Source organism: Ascaphus truei, chromosome 5, assembly GCF_040206685.1.
Source record: "Ascaphus truei isolate aAscTru1 chromosome 5, aAscTru1.hap1, whole genome shotgun sequence".
NCBI lineage: Eukaryota > Metazoa > Chordata > Amphibia > Anura > Ascaphidae > Ascaphus > Ascaphus truei.
The window spans coordinates 304,803,638-304,821,042 of NC_134487.1; the positions used below are offsets into that span (position 1 = coordinate 304,803,638).

Sequence of the window (17,405 nt, forward strand, 5' to 3'; positions counted from 1 at the left end):
ATCCTTTGTCATAGCGACGTGACGCCGCATAGCGTTGTGATGTCCCGTTGTCATGGCAATGCGCATCTTGTTGGTATAAAACACTCCCTATGCTGAATTCTAAATTCATACCCCAAATACATATATTTATGTATAGTCTGCATTTCCAATACGCTAGGTGTATCCGAGAATCGGGTAATTCGTGAACCGCAATTTATGAATGGATAGCGGGATTAGGATTTTCTCCTCCCCATTAACAATCTCTAGGCCTCACTCCCCCCATTTGCTGCCTATCTTGTCTGGATGGATGCTTGGTTAGGTTAATAGAGTTAGTGTGGATGATTTGGGCTTTCGGTGGCTCTCCGCTCACCTTCACCCGGAACTTTTGTTGTTCTTGTATTGGAAAAGCGTTTATGATAAAATCCCATTTGGCATGATATTTGACATATTGATTATTTCCTTTTTGGTCGTTTTAGCATGACCACTTTCCTAGCGGTCAGGAGAATATTCTCTCTGGGAGAGCTGCCATTCTGTTTCTATTTACCCTACTTTTCCGAGGTTCAGTATTAGCGAATAGCATAGGCTGCGGGCGCCTCTCCCAGCTAACCTTAGAAACTCCCCTTATATATTCTAGTACCTGGGTCCAGAAATCTGTTATCTTCTCGCAAGTCCAAAGTCAATGTGTGAGATTGGCCTTAACCAGCTTGCATTTAGGGCACGTTGTGGTGTCCGTATCCACATTTTGTATCTGTCTTATGAATGGGGCTTATGCTCTGTGCGTCGATTTATATTGGATTTCTCGCCAGTTTTACGATGTTATTATTCTGCAGATTCTTTTATAACCCACGCCCAGCTCTTCCATTGACTGAATTTCTGCGAAGTCTTCCTGCCCGGCGCTCTAATAGTTTTTATTGTTCTTTTTCCATCTCTCGATCTCTAGTTAATTTGTGTAACTCCGCTAGTGAGTATCTGGATGTCTTCATTTGTGAAAAATAGACGTTGAAGGCATTATGCATCAAAATGTATTTTTTTGTAATCCTGAAGACTTTTACAGTAGATTATTATTTGGATATATGGAAAGATTTATTACTGTATTACTAATGCGACGTGCTATGTACATTAATGGCACTATATAAAGACATACATACTGTACATACAAGCTTTGGTTAGGTGGGAGGTCATATTTACTGGCAATATCCTGGTATGACAGGAAGTCCTGTTTGTCATTATTAATTATATGGCTCCGGTTTTTTTACCCCCCTTCTGCCCCATGTTTGGCGGGAAGTACTTTCATTTCCCGGCGGGAAACTTTGATTGCCTGGGACAGGAAAAAATGTAGAGATTGTGTATGATATTTTACATTTCTTTCTCGTTGCTCTCCAGGCCATAACGGTATCTCTAAGTAGTATATTTGCTTTTAGTTTTTGTGGTAATTTGTCACTTAAAGGTATATGTCCCCTTCTCTTAGGGACCCCTTTGAGAATGATGCCCAGGGCCTCTGGTAGGTCTGAGTACTGTCACCAGACCTCCATAATATATACACATTTGATTTTAGAGGGCCATCAATGATAATCCCAAGTTAAATTCTGTGCTCTTAGATAACCTCACATATAGACAAACACATAAAACATGCTGGGGTCATTCTGGTGTGACCCCGGAAATAGTTACCAGTTAATAAACCAAAAACATATATTTTTAAGATGTAACTTGTAACTCAAAATAATTTTCTGTGTGCCCAAGTGGTCGCATACTGAATCTAGATAGTGATAATAGGGAAAAATGGGCAGGGGATGGGGGCTCTCTCATCAGCCTTAGACACAATGGTAATAGGGACAACAAATGTAGTACTACTGTAAGTAAAAGGAAAGAACAGAATCTGTAGGTAAAGGAAAGAACAGAATCTGTAGGTAAAGGGAAGAACAGAATCTGTAGGTAAAGGGAAGAACAGAATCTGTAGGTAAAGGGAAGAACAGAATCTGTAGGTAAAGGGAAGAACAGAATCTGTAGGTAAAGGGAAGAACAGAATCTGTAGGTAAAGGGAAGAACAGAATCTGTAGGTAAAGGGAAGAACAGAATCTGCAGGTAAAGGGAAGAACAGAATCTGTAGGTAAAGGGAATAACAGTATCTGTAAGTAAAGGAAAGAACAGAATCTGTAAGTAAAGGGAAGAACAGAATCTGTAAGTAAAGGGAAGAACAGAATCTGTAGGTGAAGGGAAGAACAGAATCTGTAGGTAAAGGGAATAACAGTATCTGTAGGTAAAGGAAAGAACAGAATCTGTAAGTAAAGGGAAGAACAGAATCTGTAGGTAAAGGGAAGAACAGAATCTGCAGGTAAAGGGAAGAACAGAATCTGCAGGTAAAGGGAAGAACAGAATCTGCAGGTAAAGGGAAGAACAGAATCTGTAGGTAAAGGGAAGAACAGAATCTGTAGGTAAAGGGAAGAACAGAATCTGTAAGTAAAGGGAAGAACAGAATCTGTAGGTAAAGGGAATAACAGTATCTGTAGGTAAAGGAAAGAACAGAATCTGTAAGTAAAGGGAAGAACAGAATCTGTAAGTAAAGGGAAGAACAGAATCTGTAGGTAAAGGGAATAACAGTATCTGTAGGTAAAGGGAAGAACAGAATCTGTAGGTAAATGGAAGAACAGAATCTGCAGGTAAAGGGAAGAACAGAATCTGCAGGTAAAGGGAAGAACAGAATCTGTAGGTAAAGGGAAGAACAGAATCTGTAGGTAAAGGGAAGAACAGAATCTGTAGGTAAAGGGAAGAACAGAATCTGTAGGTAAAGGGAAGAACAGAATCTGTAGGTAAAGGGAAGAATAGAATCTGTAGGTAAAGGGAAGAACAGAATCTGTAGGTAAAGGGAAGAACAGAATCTGTAGGTAAAGGGAAGAACAGAATCTGTAGGTAAAGGGAAGAACAGAATCTGTAGGTAAAGGGAAGAACAGAATCTGTAGGTAAAGGGAAGAACAGAATCTGTAGGTGAAGGAAAGAACAGAATCTGTAGGTGAAGGGAAGAACAGAATCTGTAGATGAAGGGAAGAACAGAATCTGTAGGTAAAGGGAAGAACAGAATCTGTAGGTAAAGGGAAGAACAGAATCTGAAGTAAAGAAAGAACAGAATCTGTAGGTAAAGGGAAGAACAGAATCTGTAGGTAAGGGGAAGAACAGAATCTGTAGGTAAAGGAAAGAACAGAATCTGTAGGTAAAGGGAAGAACAGAATCTGTAGGTAAAGGGAAGAACAGAATCTGTAGGTAAAGGGAAGAACAGAATCTGTAGGTAAAGGGAAGAACAGAATCTGTAGGTAAAGGGAAGAACAGAATCTGTAGGTGAAGGAAAGAACAGAATCTGTAGGTGAAGGGAAGAACAGAATCTGTAGATGAAGGGAAGAACAGAATCTGTAGGTAAAGGGAAGAACAGAATCTGTAGGTAAAGGGAAGAACAGAATCTGAAGGTAAAGAAAGAACAGAATCTGTAGGTAAAGGGAAGAACAGAATCTGTAGGTAAAGGGAAGAACAGAATCTGTAGGTAAAGGGAAGAACAGAATCTGTAGGTAAAGGGAAGAATAGAATCTGTAGGTAAAGGGAAGAACAGAATCTGTAGGTAAAGGGAAGAACAGAATCTGTAGGTAAAGGGAAGAACAGAATCTGTAGGTAAAGGGAAGAACAGAATCTGTAGGTAAAGGGAAGAACAGAATCTGTAGGTAAAGGGAAGAACAGAATCTGTAGGTGAAGGAAAGAACAGAATCTGTAGGTGAAGGGAAGAACAGAATCTGTAGATGAAGGGAAGAACAGAATCTGTAGGTAAAGGGAAGAACAGAATCTGTAGGTAAAGGGAAGAACAGAATCTGAAGTAAAGAAAGAACAGAATCTGTAGGTAAAGGGAAGAACAGAATCTGTAGGTAAGGGGAAGAACAGAATCTGTAGGTAAAGGAAAGAACAGAATCTGTAGGTAAAGGGAAGAACAGAATCTGTAGGTAAAGGGAAGAACAGAATCTGTAGGTAAAGGGAAGAACAGAATCTGTAGGTAAAGGGAAGAACAGAATCTGTAGGTAAAGGGAAGAACAGAATCTGTAGGTGAAGGAAAGAACAGAATCTGTAGGTGAAGGGAAGAACAGAATCTGTAGATGAAGGGAAGAACAGAATCTGTAGGTAAAGGGAAGAACAGAATCTGTAGGTAAAGGGAAGAACAGAATCTGAAGGTAAAGAAAGAACAGAATCTGTAGGTAAAGGGAAGAACAGAATCTGTAGGTAAGGGGAAGAACAGAATCTGTAGGTAAAGGAAAGAACAGAATCTGTAGGTAAAGGGAAGAACAGAATCTGTAGGTAAAGGGAAGAACAGAATCTGTAGGTAAAGGGAAGAACAGAATCTGTAGGTAAAGGGAAGAACAGAATCTGTAGGTAAAGGGAAGAACAGAATCTGTAGGTGAAGGAAAGAACAGAATCTGTAGGTGAAGGGAAGAACAGAATCTGTAGATGAAGGGAAGAACAGAATCTGTAGGTAAAGGGAAGAACAGAATCTGTAGGTAAAGGGAAGAACAGAATCTGAAGGTAAAGAAAGAACAGAATCTGTAGGTAAAGGGAAGAACAGAATCTGTAGGTAAGGGGAAGAACAGAATCTGTAGGTAAAGGAAAGAACAGAATCTGTAGGTAAAGGAAAGAACAGAATCTGTAGGTAAAGGGAAGAACAGAATCTGTAGGTAAAGGGAAGAACAGAATCTGTAGGTAAAGGGAAGAACAGAATCTGTAGGTAAAGGGAAGAACAGAATCTATAGGTAAAGGGAAGAACAGAATCTGTAGGTAAAGGGAAGAACAGAATCAGTAGAGTAAAGGGAAGAACAGAATCTGTAGGTAAAGGGAAGAACAGAATCGCTTTAAAGGAAAGAACAGAATCTGTAGGTAAAGGGAAGAACAGAATCTATAGGTAAAGGGAAGAAAAGAATCTGTAGGTAAAGGGAAGAACAGAATCTATAGGTAAAGGGAAGAACAGAATCTGTAGGTAAATGGAAGAACAGAATCTGTAGGTAAAGGAAAGAACAGAATCTGTAGGTAAAGGAAAGAACAGAATCTGTAGGTAAAGGGAAGAACAGAATCTGTAGGTAAAGGGAAGAACAGAATCTGTAGGTAAAGGGAAGAACAGAATCTGTAGGTAAAGGGAAGAACAGAATCTGTAGGTAAAGGGAAGAACAGAATCTGTAGGTAAAGGGAAGAACAGAATCTGTAGGTGAAGGAAAGAACAGAATCTGTAGGTGAAGGGAAGAACAGAATCTGTAGATGAAGGGAAGAACAGAATCTGTAGGTAAAGGGAAGAACAGAATCTGTAGGTAAAGGGAAGAACAGAATCTGAAGGTAAAGGAAGAACAGAATCTGTAGGTAAAGGGAAGAACAGAATCTGTAGGTAAGGGGAAGAACAGAATCTGTAGGTAAAGGAAAGAACAGAATCTGTAGGTAAAGGGAAGAACAGAATCTGTAGGTAAAGGGAAGAACAGAATCTGTAGGTAAAGGGAAGAACAGAATCTGTAGGTAAAGGGAAGAACAGAATCTGTAGGTAAAGGGAAGAACAGAATCGCTTTAAAGGAAAGAACAGAATCTGTAGGTAAAGGGAAGAACAGAATCTATAGGTAAAGGGAAGAAAAGAATCTGTAGGTAAAGGGAAGAACAGAATCTATAGGTAAAGGGAAGAACAGAATCTGTAGGTAAATGGAAGAACAGAATCTGTAGGTAAAGGAAAGAAAAGAATCTGTAGGTAAAGGGAAGAACAGAATCTGTAGGTAAAGGGAAGAACAGAATCTGTAGGTAAAGGAAAGAACAGAATCTGTAGGTAAAGGGAAGAACAGAATCTGTAGGTAAAGGGAAGAACAGAATCTGTAGGTAAAGGGAAGAACAGAATCTGTAGGTAAAGGGAAGAACAGAATCTGTAGGTAAAGGGAAGAACAGAATCTGTAGGTAAAGGGAAGAACAGAATCGCTTTAAAGGAAATCACTTTATCTTTACCTAGTACTGAATCTAGATAGCGCCGATCATCACATTCCTAAACACTTTTTCCTCAGCCGCAGTTTAAATTGTCTGCTGCCATTCCCACCTATTATATAGAGGTAACCATTCCCACCTATTATATAGAGGTAACCATTCACACCCATTATATAGAGGTAACCATTCACACCTATTATATAGAGGTAACCATTCACACCTATTATATAGAGGTAACCATTCACACCTATTATATAGAGGTAACCATTCACACCTATTATATAGAGGTAACCATTCACACCCATTATATAGAGGTAACCATTCACACCCATTATATAGAGGAAACCATTCACTACTATTATATAGAGGTAACCATTCACACCCATTATATAGAGGTAACCATTCACTCCTATTATATAGAGGTACCCATTCACACCCATTATATAGAGGTAACCATTCACACCCATTATATAGAGGTAACCATTCACACCCATTATATAGAGGTAACCATTCACACCTATTATATAGAGGTAACCATTCACACCTATTATATAGAGGTAACCATTCACACCTATTATATAGAGGTAACCATTCACACCCATTATATAGAGGTAACCATTCACACCCATTATATAGAGGAAACCATTCACTACTATTATATAGAGGTAACCATTCACACCCATTATATAGAGGTAACCATTCACTCCTATTATATAGAGGTACCCATTCACACCCATTATATAGAGGTAACCAGTCACACCTATTATATAGAGGTAACCATTCACACTTATTATATAGAGGTAACAATTCACACCCATTATATAGAGGTAACCATTCACTCCTATTATATAGAGGTAACCATTCACTCCTATTATATAGAGGTAACCATTCATTCCTATTATATAGAGGTAACCATTCATTCCCATTATATAGAGGTAACCATTCACACCTATTATATAGAGGTAACCATTCACACCCATTATATAGAGGTAACCATTCACACCCATTATATAGAGGTAACCATTCACACCCATTATATAGAGGTAACCATTCACTCCTATTATATAAAGGTAACCATTCACACCCATTATATAGAGGTAATCATTCATTCCTATTATATAGAGGTAACCATTCACACCCATTAAATAGAAGTAACCATTCACATCTATTATATAGAGGTAACCATTCACACCTATTATATAGAGGTAACCAGTCACTCCTATTATATAGAGGTAACCATTCACACCCATTATATAGAGGTAACCATTCACACCCATTATATAGAGGTAACCATTCACTCCTATTATATAGAGGTAACCATTCACACCCATTATATAGAGGTAACCATTCATTCCTATTATATAGAGGTAACCATTCACACCCATTAAATAGAAGTAACCATTCACATCTATTATATAGAGGTAACCAGTCACTCCTATTATATAGAGGTAACCAGTCACTCTTATTATATAGAGGTAACCATTCACTCTTATTATATAGAGGTAACCATTCACTCCTATTATATAGAGGTAACCATTCACTCCTATTATATAGAGGTAACTTTTGTTAAATACAAACAGTAATGCTTTAGAGAAGCGTGTGGTACCGATGTTCGTAGTGCGATCAGAGACTGTGGGCCCGTCAGTACCATTTATTCAGGTGTTCATTCTTGTTAACATCGCTTACTTAAGGTAGCCATTTGACTTAATTATGAGTCCGAGTCCAATCCGCCCTAGTTTTGCTGCTGAACCATTCTAGTACAATACAAGATTAGGCGCCAGACTTACTAAGCAGCGCTATGCCAGGTGACATTTTGCGGTGCTTGATACCTTACAGACACTCAGTTGTACGGCTGGAGGGCGCCTTACAGAATAGCAGCGCTTAGTACATCGAGCCCTGGATGTGCTGTGTGGGAGGCGGTAAAAGCAGGACTATATTCTGGTGCCAGGATAACACCCTGTCTGACATACACCACATGGCTCCAGATTATTGCAGAGGAACACGCAGGCAGCTTCCTTCCCCCTCCCATGATCCCAGTGCTACAGGGTCTCAGGATAACAGGACTTGGCCATATCATTGATATGTGGAGGCTATATGATCACCTCTGTGCTAGCACATATTAACCCAATCACTGCTACACATGCATATAACACGTTAGTATTTCCTTTAGAGAGAAGTCAGGCATTATATGTATGTATGTGTAACGGGTATTCCCCCACCCAATCGCATATATGGCGTATGTAAGGGGAACCTAATGTTACCTGGTTTGGTGCTTTACCTGTTAGGCTCACAGGAGGGCTGAGCTTCCGCCGTGGGGAACCTGGGGCAAGTACAATATGAGTAACCCTGTACTCGGTGCAGCGCCTCCACCTGCGATGGCTCCCACCAGAGAGGGAGTGGTTCCTCGCAGGACAATATATATTAACACACACACTCAACATGTATAACAACCAATGCCTTTACTATGCTAACGGAGGGTGGCAATAACACATAACATGTACACTTATACTCTAACGGTATAACCTTAGCGGCTCCCTCACTCATCAGGAGTAACGTCTACGTCCCCTCACCGCAGTGCCCCACACACCGCGTCCATGTATAGCAATATGTTGGTATAGGCTCGGTCCTCTAGCCACTCGCTTGTGTCCTTAAATCATTGAGCCTAAGGCGGGATCAGCGCCTGGTGACCGGTGTTGGTGCACTTGTTGTTATAGTACCTTCCGGTCACGGCGGTGACCGGTACCTCTTCGAAAAGGGTCAGGCGGATCGCGGTCTGCCTCCTGGGTCTCAATGTCCAGCCGTCTGGTCCCAGACGACTCGCCAGCAAACCTGCTCCGCACTCTTGTCCCTTTGTCCCTAGCTGGTACTCAGTAAGGGTGATGCTCGTTACTACTATAGGCCGTCCCTACAGCACAGCAACCTTAAGTGACTTCCGGGAACACTTATAGGGGCCTACGGGGTAGCCTGTCCTATGCAGGTGGGTCACTGACCCCCTGCACCCACACTAACTCTCCCTTCACCACCCGGGTCCCCTCTGGCTAACTTCTACCTAATACTCACAGCACCTGCAGCAAACGTGCTACACACACACACTATGCCTTCTTGTCAGCACTCACAGCACTGACAGCCGTGACACTGACAAGGCTGCACCTCACACGCACCTAAGGGCAGGGTCCCTAACCTAGGGGCCTTCCCTATGAACTTACCCACTAACCTAGTGGGGAGTGGGGCCTACCTGGGCCTGGGGTTTCTCTGGCCTAGTACAGCAGAGCCCTGCTCTGTGTACACTACCTTCCCCAATCTCTTCCTGGATCCAACTGACAAAACCCTGTCTGCACACAACATTGTATCTTCTTTTCTGCCGGAGAATCTGCCAGCTCTATTGGCTGTCTGGCTGCCTGTGACCAGGGTGAAAGTGCAGTCCCCAGAGGCTGCTGGGAATTGTAGTTCTTGGTACAGCTCTTTCCTATGGGGACCGCGTGCGCGATCTTTACTGCGCATGTCTGAAGCTGTAATGGCCGCCGCTACTCTTAACTGAGCATGCACAACTTCCAAGAGCTCTTGCACACATGTAATGGCCACGTCTATGCTTGCCAACCTCTTTGCATTGCACGGCACAGGCGCGAACTCCCGTGCCAACCTCAACATGGCCGCCGCGATTGCTCTGCTTACGCGCAAGCATCCGCATATGCGCGAACACATTAAACAGGGCGGCGTCCTGCCGCAGCTGCCACCGTGTGCCCCCGGGAACGCGCTCGCCCCCGCAGCAGCACACAAGCAAGGGGGAAAGAAACCTGCAGACAGGGGGACCAGAGGGACCCTGGCTACATATGTATGTATGTATGTATATATATATATATATACACACACACACACGTGTGTATATGTGTGTACATCACAGGCAGGAATTGTGTATGTGTTTGTGTATCCCAGGCACTCCTGCACAGGCTCCTGTCTCACTCTTCGTCCTTCTGCCTCACTCCTCCTGCACAGGCTCCTGCCTCACTCCTCCTCCTGCACAGGCTCCTGCCTCACTCCTCCTCCTGCACAGGCTCCTGCCTCATTCCTCCTCCTGCCTCACTCCTCCTCCTGCCTCACTCCTCCTGCACAGGCTCTTGCCTCACTCCTCCTCCTGCACAGGCTCCTGCCTCACTCCTCCTGCACAGGCTCCTGCCTCACTCCTCCTCCTGCAGAGGCTCCTGCCTCACTCCTCCTCCTGCACAGGCTCCTGCCTCACTCCTCCTGCACAGGCTCCTGCCTCACTCCTCCTCCTGCAGAGGCTCCTGCCTCACTCCTCCTCCTGCACAGGCTCCTGTCTCATTCTTCGTCCTCCTGCCTCACTTCTCCTGCACAGGCTCCTGAGTCACTCCTCCAGCACAGGCTCCTGCCTCACTCTTCCTCCTCCTGCCTCACTCCTCCTGCACAGGCTCCTGCCTCCTCCTCCCTATCCTCCCTGCTCCTGTCTCACTCTTCGTCCTCCTGCCTCACTCCTCCTGCACAGGCTCCTGCCTCACTCCTCCTCCTGCCTCACTCCTCCTGCACAGGCTCCTGCCTCACTCCTCCTCCTGCACAGGCTCCTGCCTCACTCCTCCTCCTGCCTCACTCCTCCACCTGCCTCACTCCTCCTGCACAGGCTCCTGCCTCACTCCTCCTCCTGCACAGGCTCCTGTCTCACTCCTCCTCCTGCCTCACTCCTCCTCCTGCCTCACTCCTCCTGCATAGGCTCCTGCCTCACTCCTCCTCCTGCACAGGCTCCTGCCTCACTCCTCCTCCTGCACAGGCTCCTGTCTCATTCTTCGTCCTCCTGCCTCACTCCTCCTGCACAGGCTCCTGCCTCACTCCTGCACAAGCTCCTGCCTCACTCTTCCTCCTCCTGCCTCACTCCTCCTGCACAGGCTCCTGCCTCCTCCTCCCTATCCTCCCTGCTCCTGCACAGGCTCCTGCCTCCTCCTCCCTATCCTCCCTGCTCCTGCACAGGCTCCTGCCTCCTCCTCCCTATCCTCCCTGCTCCTGCACAGGCTCCTGCCTCCTCCTCCCTATCCTCCCTGCTCCTGCACAGGCTCCTGCCTCACTCCTCCTGCACAGGCTCCTGCCTCACTCTTCCTCCTCCTGCCTCACTCCTCCTGCACAGGCTCCTGCCTCCTCCTCCCTATCCTCCCTGCTCCTGCACAGGCTCCTGCCCCCTCCTCCTGCACAGGCTCCTGTCTCACTCTTCCTCCTCCTGCCTCACTCCTCCTGCACAGGCTCCTGCCCCCTCCTCCTGCACAGGCTCCTGCCTCCTCCTCCCTATCCTCCCTGCTCCTGCACAGGCTCCTGCCTCACTCTTCCTCCTCCTGCCTCACTCCTCACTCCTCCTGCACAGGCTCCTGCCCCCTCCTCCTGCACAGGCTCCTGCCTCACTCTTCCTCCTCCTGCCTCACTCCTCCTACACAGGCTCCTGCCCCCTCCTCCTGCACAGGCTCCTGCCTCACTCTTCCTCCTCCTGCCTCCTCCTCCCTATCCTCCCTGCTCCTGCACAGGCTCCTGCCTCACTCTTCCTCCTCCTGCCTCACTCCTCCTGCACAGGCTCCTGCCCCCTCCTCCTGCACAGGCTCCTGTCTCACTCTTCCTCCTCCTGCCTCACTCCTCCTGCACAGGCTCCTGCCCCCTCCTCCTGCACAGGCTCCTGCCCCCTCCTCCTGCACAGGCTCCTGCCTCCTCCTCCCTATCCTCCCTGCTCCTGCACAGGCTCCTGCCTCACTCTTCCTCCTCCTGCCTCACTCCTCACTCCTCCTGCACAGGCTCCTGCCCCCTCCTCCTGCACAGGCTCCTGCCTCACTCTTCCTCCTCCTGCCTCACTCCTCCTGCACAGGCTCCTGCCCCCTCCTCCTGCACAGGCTCCTGCCTCACTCTTCCTCCTCCTGCCTCCTCCTCCCTATCCTCCCTGCTCCTGCACAGGCTCCTGCCTCACTCTTCCTCCTCCTGCCTCACTCCTCACTCCTCCTGCACAGGCTCCTGCCCCCTCCTCCTGCACAGGCTCCTGCCTCACTCTTCCTCCTCCTGCCTCACTCCTCCTGCACAGGCTCCTGCCTCACTCCTCCTGCACAGGCTCCTGCCTCCTCCTCCCTATCCTCCCTGCTCCTGCACAGGCTCCTGCCTCACTGAGTCTGGGGACTTTAGCGCTGTCTATGTGTGATGGGGAGTGATGTCGTACTCTGCATTTCTATTGGTGCATGATGCTGCCAATCAAAGCAATGGCCGGTTGTGATTGGCTGATTCCGCAGTGGCTGACTGTACATAGTAGTTGTCTGCTGCTTGCCTCAGTGTGGGACATTGTAGCAGAGTGTTAGTGAGGGGAGTGTGCGTTATACAGAGGCACATGGAGGCTGCTAATTGTGAACTGCAAGCACTGTGTGTCTGTTAACTCCCTGCACTCAGAGACTCCTGTTCTGCAGCCAGTAAGTAGTAAGTACCACCTGTGGGGTCTGTGAGGGTGGGGGGACCTGCCTGTGGGGTCTGTGAGGGTGGGGGGACCTGCCTGTGGGGTCTGTGAGGGTGGGGGGACCTACCTGTGGGGTCTGTGAGGGTGGGGGGACCTGCCTGCTGGTTATTCCCCCTCTGTGTCAGCACATGCACAGCACGAAGACTTGTTTGCATGGTGATGAGGTGGGTGGGTGATGGGGTGAGTGATAGGGTGGGTGAGTGATGGGGTGATGGGGTGGGTGAGTGATGGGGTGATGGGGTGAGCAGGTTTCAGTGTCCTGGGCTCGTTTTACATTTGCTTCTGCATAGAAAATAGTACTGTGTGTGATTACTGTTGCGATCTGGCAGTGATGGGGTTAATGAAGGTGTTTCTTTAAAGATCATGTCACACATTAACTGCAAACTATATAACCGCGGATCCTTTAACAACAGGACCCAGTGTGGTGGTTTCTATCGGGCACCCACTCCTTAATGTGCAGCTAGTTACCATGTGCCTTTAACCAGTGCACCTCTGACATTGCCCATGCTCGGAGACTGGTGGAAATAAATAAGTATTAGTTATCCTGGGAATGGTGTCACTGGTACAGTGGATGGGAAGTTGCATTTCTCTGGGCTTGCTTGGAGACTGCTCCCCATACACCTGCAGCCTCCTGTGCAATCCCCTAATGTGCTCAATGTTTCACAAACACCAGGGTGAAAGGGTTACATAAGTTAGGGTGCAGAATCCGAATTGCAGAACAAATCCTGACAAAGTAACGTTATTTGTTGGTTACATTCACATGGTGCCTCATTGCACTCACCTGTTGCACCTGAACCATCCATGGCCATGCACCACACACCTGTAGATCCTGCTGCACTGGTATACGTGGGGTTAACGCGGCTTTGTGTGCGCTGGGTCTGCCTGTTTGGGGGGGGGCTCTTGTACTTGGTAAAACATACAAGGAATCCGCTACAAACCCAATGTGTGTTACCTGAGCACTGCGGGACCCCAGGGCTGCTCTGTGCTCTCCGCCCTTGTGGGGTTTTTAATTTATTAAAGTCCTCTCTTTTCCCCTCTCTCCGGGTTGATTAATGATTAATTGCCAGGGTGACAAACAGTTCACATCAAATGGTATAACTAGGCGTTAAAGGATCGCTGCTTTAATTGTAATTATCTTTTGTAAACACTATTTTATACATCAGGGTGAGTGTGTGTATTATTAGTGCGTGATACTGTGTGTGTGCATTATTAGGGAGCGATACAGTGTGTATTAGTGAACGATACAGTGTGTATTATTCGTGAGCGATACTGTGTATTAGTGAGCGATACTTTGTGTATTATTAGTGAGCGATACTTTGTGTATTATTAGTGAGCGATACAGTGTGTATTAGTGAACGATACAGTGTGTATTATTAGTGAGTGATACTGTTTATTAGTGAGTGATACAGTGTGTATGATTAGTGAGTGATACAGTGAAATCTCCCTATGTCTTTCCTTGTAACTTGATAGTTGGATGCACCACCTGTTCCTATCTTGTCAGCCAAGCTTTGGAGACGGTCATATTCTGGCCTCGGGTCTGTTTGCTCTCCTAGGGGTTTTGTCTTTGTTAGATTTTACTGGTCTTTATCTTTTTCTAGAGCGTAGAAAATATATGCAAATAACACCAGCGATTTCTATATTAGTTTATCTTTAAAAACAAACAAATATCTTGGTAGGTGAGCACACAAATATGGAGTCAAGATAATTATTTTGTAATTGTTCCAGGATGTTTTGTTTATAGTACTAGGTGCCTGTTTCAGATTTAGTTCTGTGTGATTAACATACATCCCTACGTACATCTATCTCTTAATGTGCGTTATTGATTTTAACATGGAGTCCCTAATATTGCCAGGATATATACCTCTCCTGCAGAGCAGTTGATCAAGGAGTTCTGGCTATATCTATGGCTATATATTACTGTTAATATCATAACTGTACACTTGTAAGGGATTTAATGTTTAAAGCAACTGTATTTGTTAATAATACTTGGTTAGAGCATTTTTTTTTTCAATTATCATTAAGATGTTAACGTGTATGTCTGGTTAAAAGATGTTGGATTTGGTTTGACCTCTACAAAGATTATAATCCTTATTTTTTTTCCCCTTCAGCACTAAAGAGGCAGTGTATACAGCTACACAAACATCACAAACATGTTTACTAAGCGGAGCCAAGTCATAAGAGATTATGCACCATAATGTTCGCTGCTTGGTAAACATGGGCCTAAATATCCCAGCTGTCCTACTGGGGCAACGTGTTGACAGTGTAATGTATGGCTTCTCAGAGGAAGGAGAAATGATTGATAGCCGCTGTGTTTCTTTATATCGGCTACAAGTTTGGTAAACTTGGAATTCTGGAAGCTGCAGATTACTTTTATTAAAATGTCTCTACTCTGAAAGCTTACTATAAAAAGTCCTTAAAGGAGGATCCGTTTCACTTTGCTAATGCAGGATTGTTGTAACACACTAGTTTAAAATCCAGGTTACTGTATGTGACGACCATTTCATACAAGGCTCCATTCATGGTTTCAGAGATTTTGTTACTTGTAGCCCAAGGCTGTCGTGCTTGATTCATTAACAGAACATGTGTATGGGGCTGTCACATGAATTGCATTTTGCAACAAATTGGGACATTATAAGGATATTGTAATGTGTAATGAAAGAGACTACAGATGCATTTGAGACATCTTGTTTTGCCTCTGACCTTTTAGACTGAGATATGAATAAGTTGTACAACTGTGCTAATATCATAAAACAATGTTTGCTCTCACATGATCTGTAACATTGTGTGTATGTGTCATGTCGTGCTCTTACCCTCACTACAGTAACATTGTATGTATGTGTCATGTCGTGCTCTTACCCTCACTACAGTAACATTGTATGTATCTGTGTCATGTCGTGCTCTTACCCTCACTACAGTAACATTGTATGTATCTGTGTCATGTCGTGCTCTTACCCTCACTACAGTAACATTGTATGTATCTGTGTCATGTCGTGCTCTTACCCTCACTACAGTAACATTGTATGTATCTGTGTCATGTCGTGCTCTTACCCTCACTACAGTAACAATACATTCCAGTTTTTCATTGCATATTGCTCTCACCTTACGTATGGGTTTCCGTTGCCCAAATATTATAATGTATATATTATTAAACTTTTTTTTTTTTTTTAATACATTTATCATACGTCTTGTATTTTTGTACTTGCGCTTGATTCCAAATGGTGTGACTCCGGTTCTAGTTTAGTGCATAGCAGACTTCGGGGCTTTTTCTTTGTCCAGCGAGCCACTTTCAGGCACATTTCCTTATTGAAGTCCATGAGGACTTTTGCCCGGAAACGGCCCCTGGCGGATGCAGCGTTATTTCCCTTACGCAGTGTTGGTATTAATGAGAGGTTACAGTTGACCCATAAGCACTTAATGACTTAATTCACAGGTGCTTTCTGTCTGGTCAGCATCATAATGGCCATGTGACGGTGTTTAATTGATTTGACCCTTAACAGAGAACTTGGTCTTTTTATTTTTTTTCTCATCCAAGATGCAGCGACGTGTCGGGAAAACCAGCTGGTTCATGTTGTTAAAACCACAGCGCAGCAACCCTGCTATTCCCCATTATCTCCTAGCGTACAATGCCTCAAAGTGTAAGGTATGCGGAAATCTACCACGAAACCTCTAAGTTCTGGCTCTACGTAAGAGTACGACAACAATTGGAACAGCGACTCCAGCTGAACAATAAGAATTTATTTGCCCCATGGTGAAACCTGAGGCACAGGCGATCCTTCTACACGACTCGCGCTGCAAGCGTTTTACCAAGGCGTGTATTTAAGAGGCGGATTTTCCTATTATAGTAGCCAGGTAATATAAGGTTTCTGCGATGGGATTTTGCATATGTAGCAGTCAGACTAATTCATAATAATCCATGCCTTAGAAGATGCTTCCCTATTAAACTACAGCTAGAGCAGGGGTGGGCAACAGGGCAGGTTTTCAGGTTATCCCTGCTTCAGCACAGGTGGCTCAGTCATCGACTCCACCACCTGTGCTGAAGCAGCGATATCCTGAAAACCAGACTGGGTGGTGGCCCTTGCAGACTGGAGCATTGTATTCACCATCAGTTTTTTCTTCTGATCTCTATGGACTCGTAGATCAAACGTAAAACCATGAGGCAAAATGATTAGGAGGTTTCAAACTACTCACCTTTTTACCTCGACTCTCCCAGTGCCAACACACTGTGTAAATGTAAGCCTTGGTCTTTCTTACCTGCACACAGAAAACTCCTTGTACTTCTCTTGTGCCACTTGTGGAAGTGGCTGAACTGCATATTAAATAGGGGTGTACGGCTTACAGATAAGGCTTTCAGGAAACCCCTACGAGGAGGAAAACTAAAAAATAAAGCTGTATTTATTTCTCCTGCTTGAAAAAAGAATTCCCTGCAACCTTTTCCATGCAAGTGTCGAAAAAAACACTTTTTACGGGCTCTGGGGGGTTATTCAATAACCTGTAATAGAGGCCATCGGAGAACTATCTCACAGAAACTCTGCCTGCTATGGACCTCTGCGAGTAAGGGGACATTGTTTCATTTCTGTCTTTGCTTTGTTCCTGGTGCATCTACACACCGCAAATAATGCAGGACACCTCTATACCAAGCACTGTACATTGTAAGGTCTAATTTACTTATTTGACGTTGCTGCATACTACACCACCCCCCCCCCCCCAAAAAAAAGAGAGACCTAAGTGTATAAAATAGTTTCTGCAAAGGGCGTTGGCGCACGTCATTTCCTTATCACTGATCTCATTAAGTTTACAGTTGAGGAATAAAGTTTCAGCATTCAGTCTCTGTAGTCCCATGGGACCGTGCAAAGCCGCGAGCCCTCCGGCAAGCAAGGAACCAACGCTCTATCCCACAGCCTCGTCCTGCAGGGAAAACATCTGTTCTTCTCCTCATCGTTGGCTCACACAGCTGCAGCCTCTGAGACCTATAATT

At 45.1% G+C, this 17,405-nt stretch overlaps 1 protein-coding gene across 11 annotated transcripts in view; it reads left to right on the forward strand.

Moving 5' to 3' along the window:
• Positions 1-12,168: 12,168 nt before the first annotated feature.
• The window catches only part of EPS8 (EGFR pathway substrate 8, signaling adaptor), a 134,275-nt gene continuing 129,038 nt past the window's right edge, over positions 12,169-17,405 (forward strand). For 2 of the 11 annotated variants that reach the window (XM_075603019.1, XM_075603020.1), the window contains exon 1: positions 12,169-12,393. The gene's annotated coding sequence lies outside the window, so the exon portion shown is untranslated. The remainder of the gene's footprint in view (positions 12,394-17,405) is intronic. The other 9 variants (XM_075603013.1, XM_075603010.1, XM_075603014.1 and 6 more) reach the window with 6 other exon arrangements.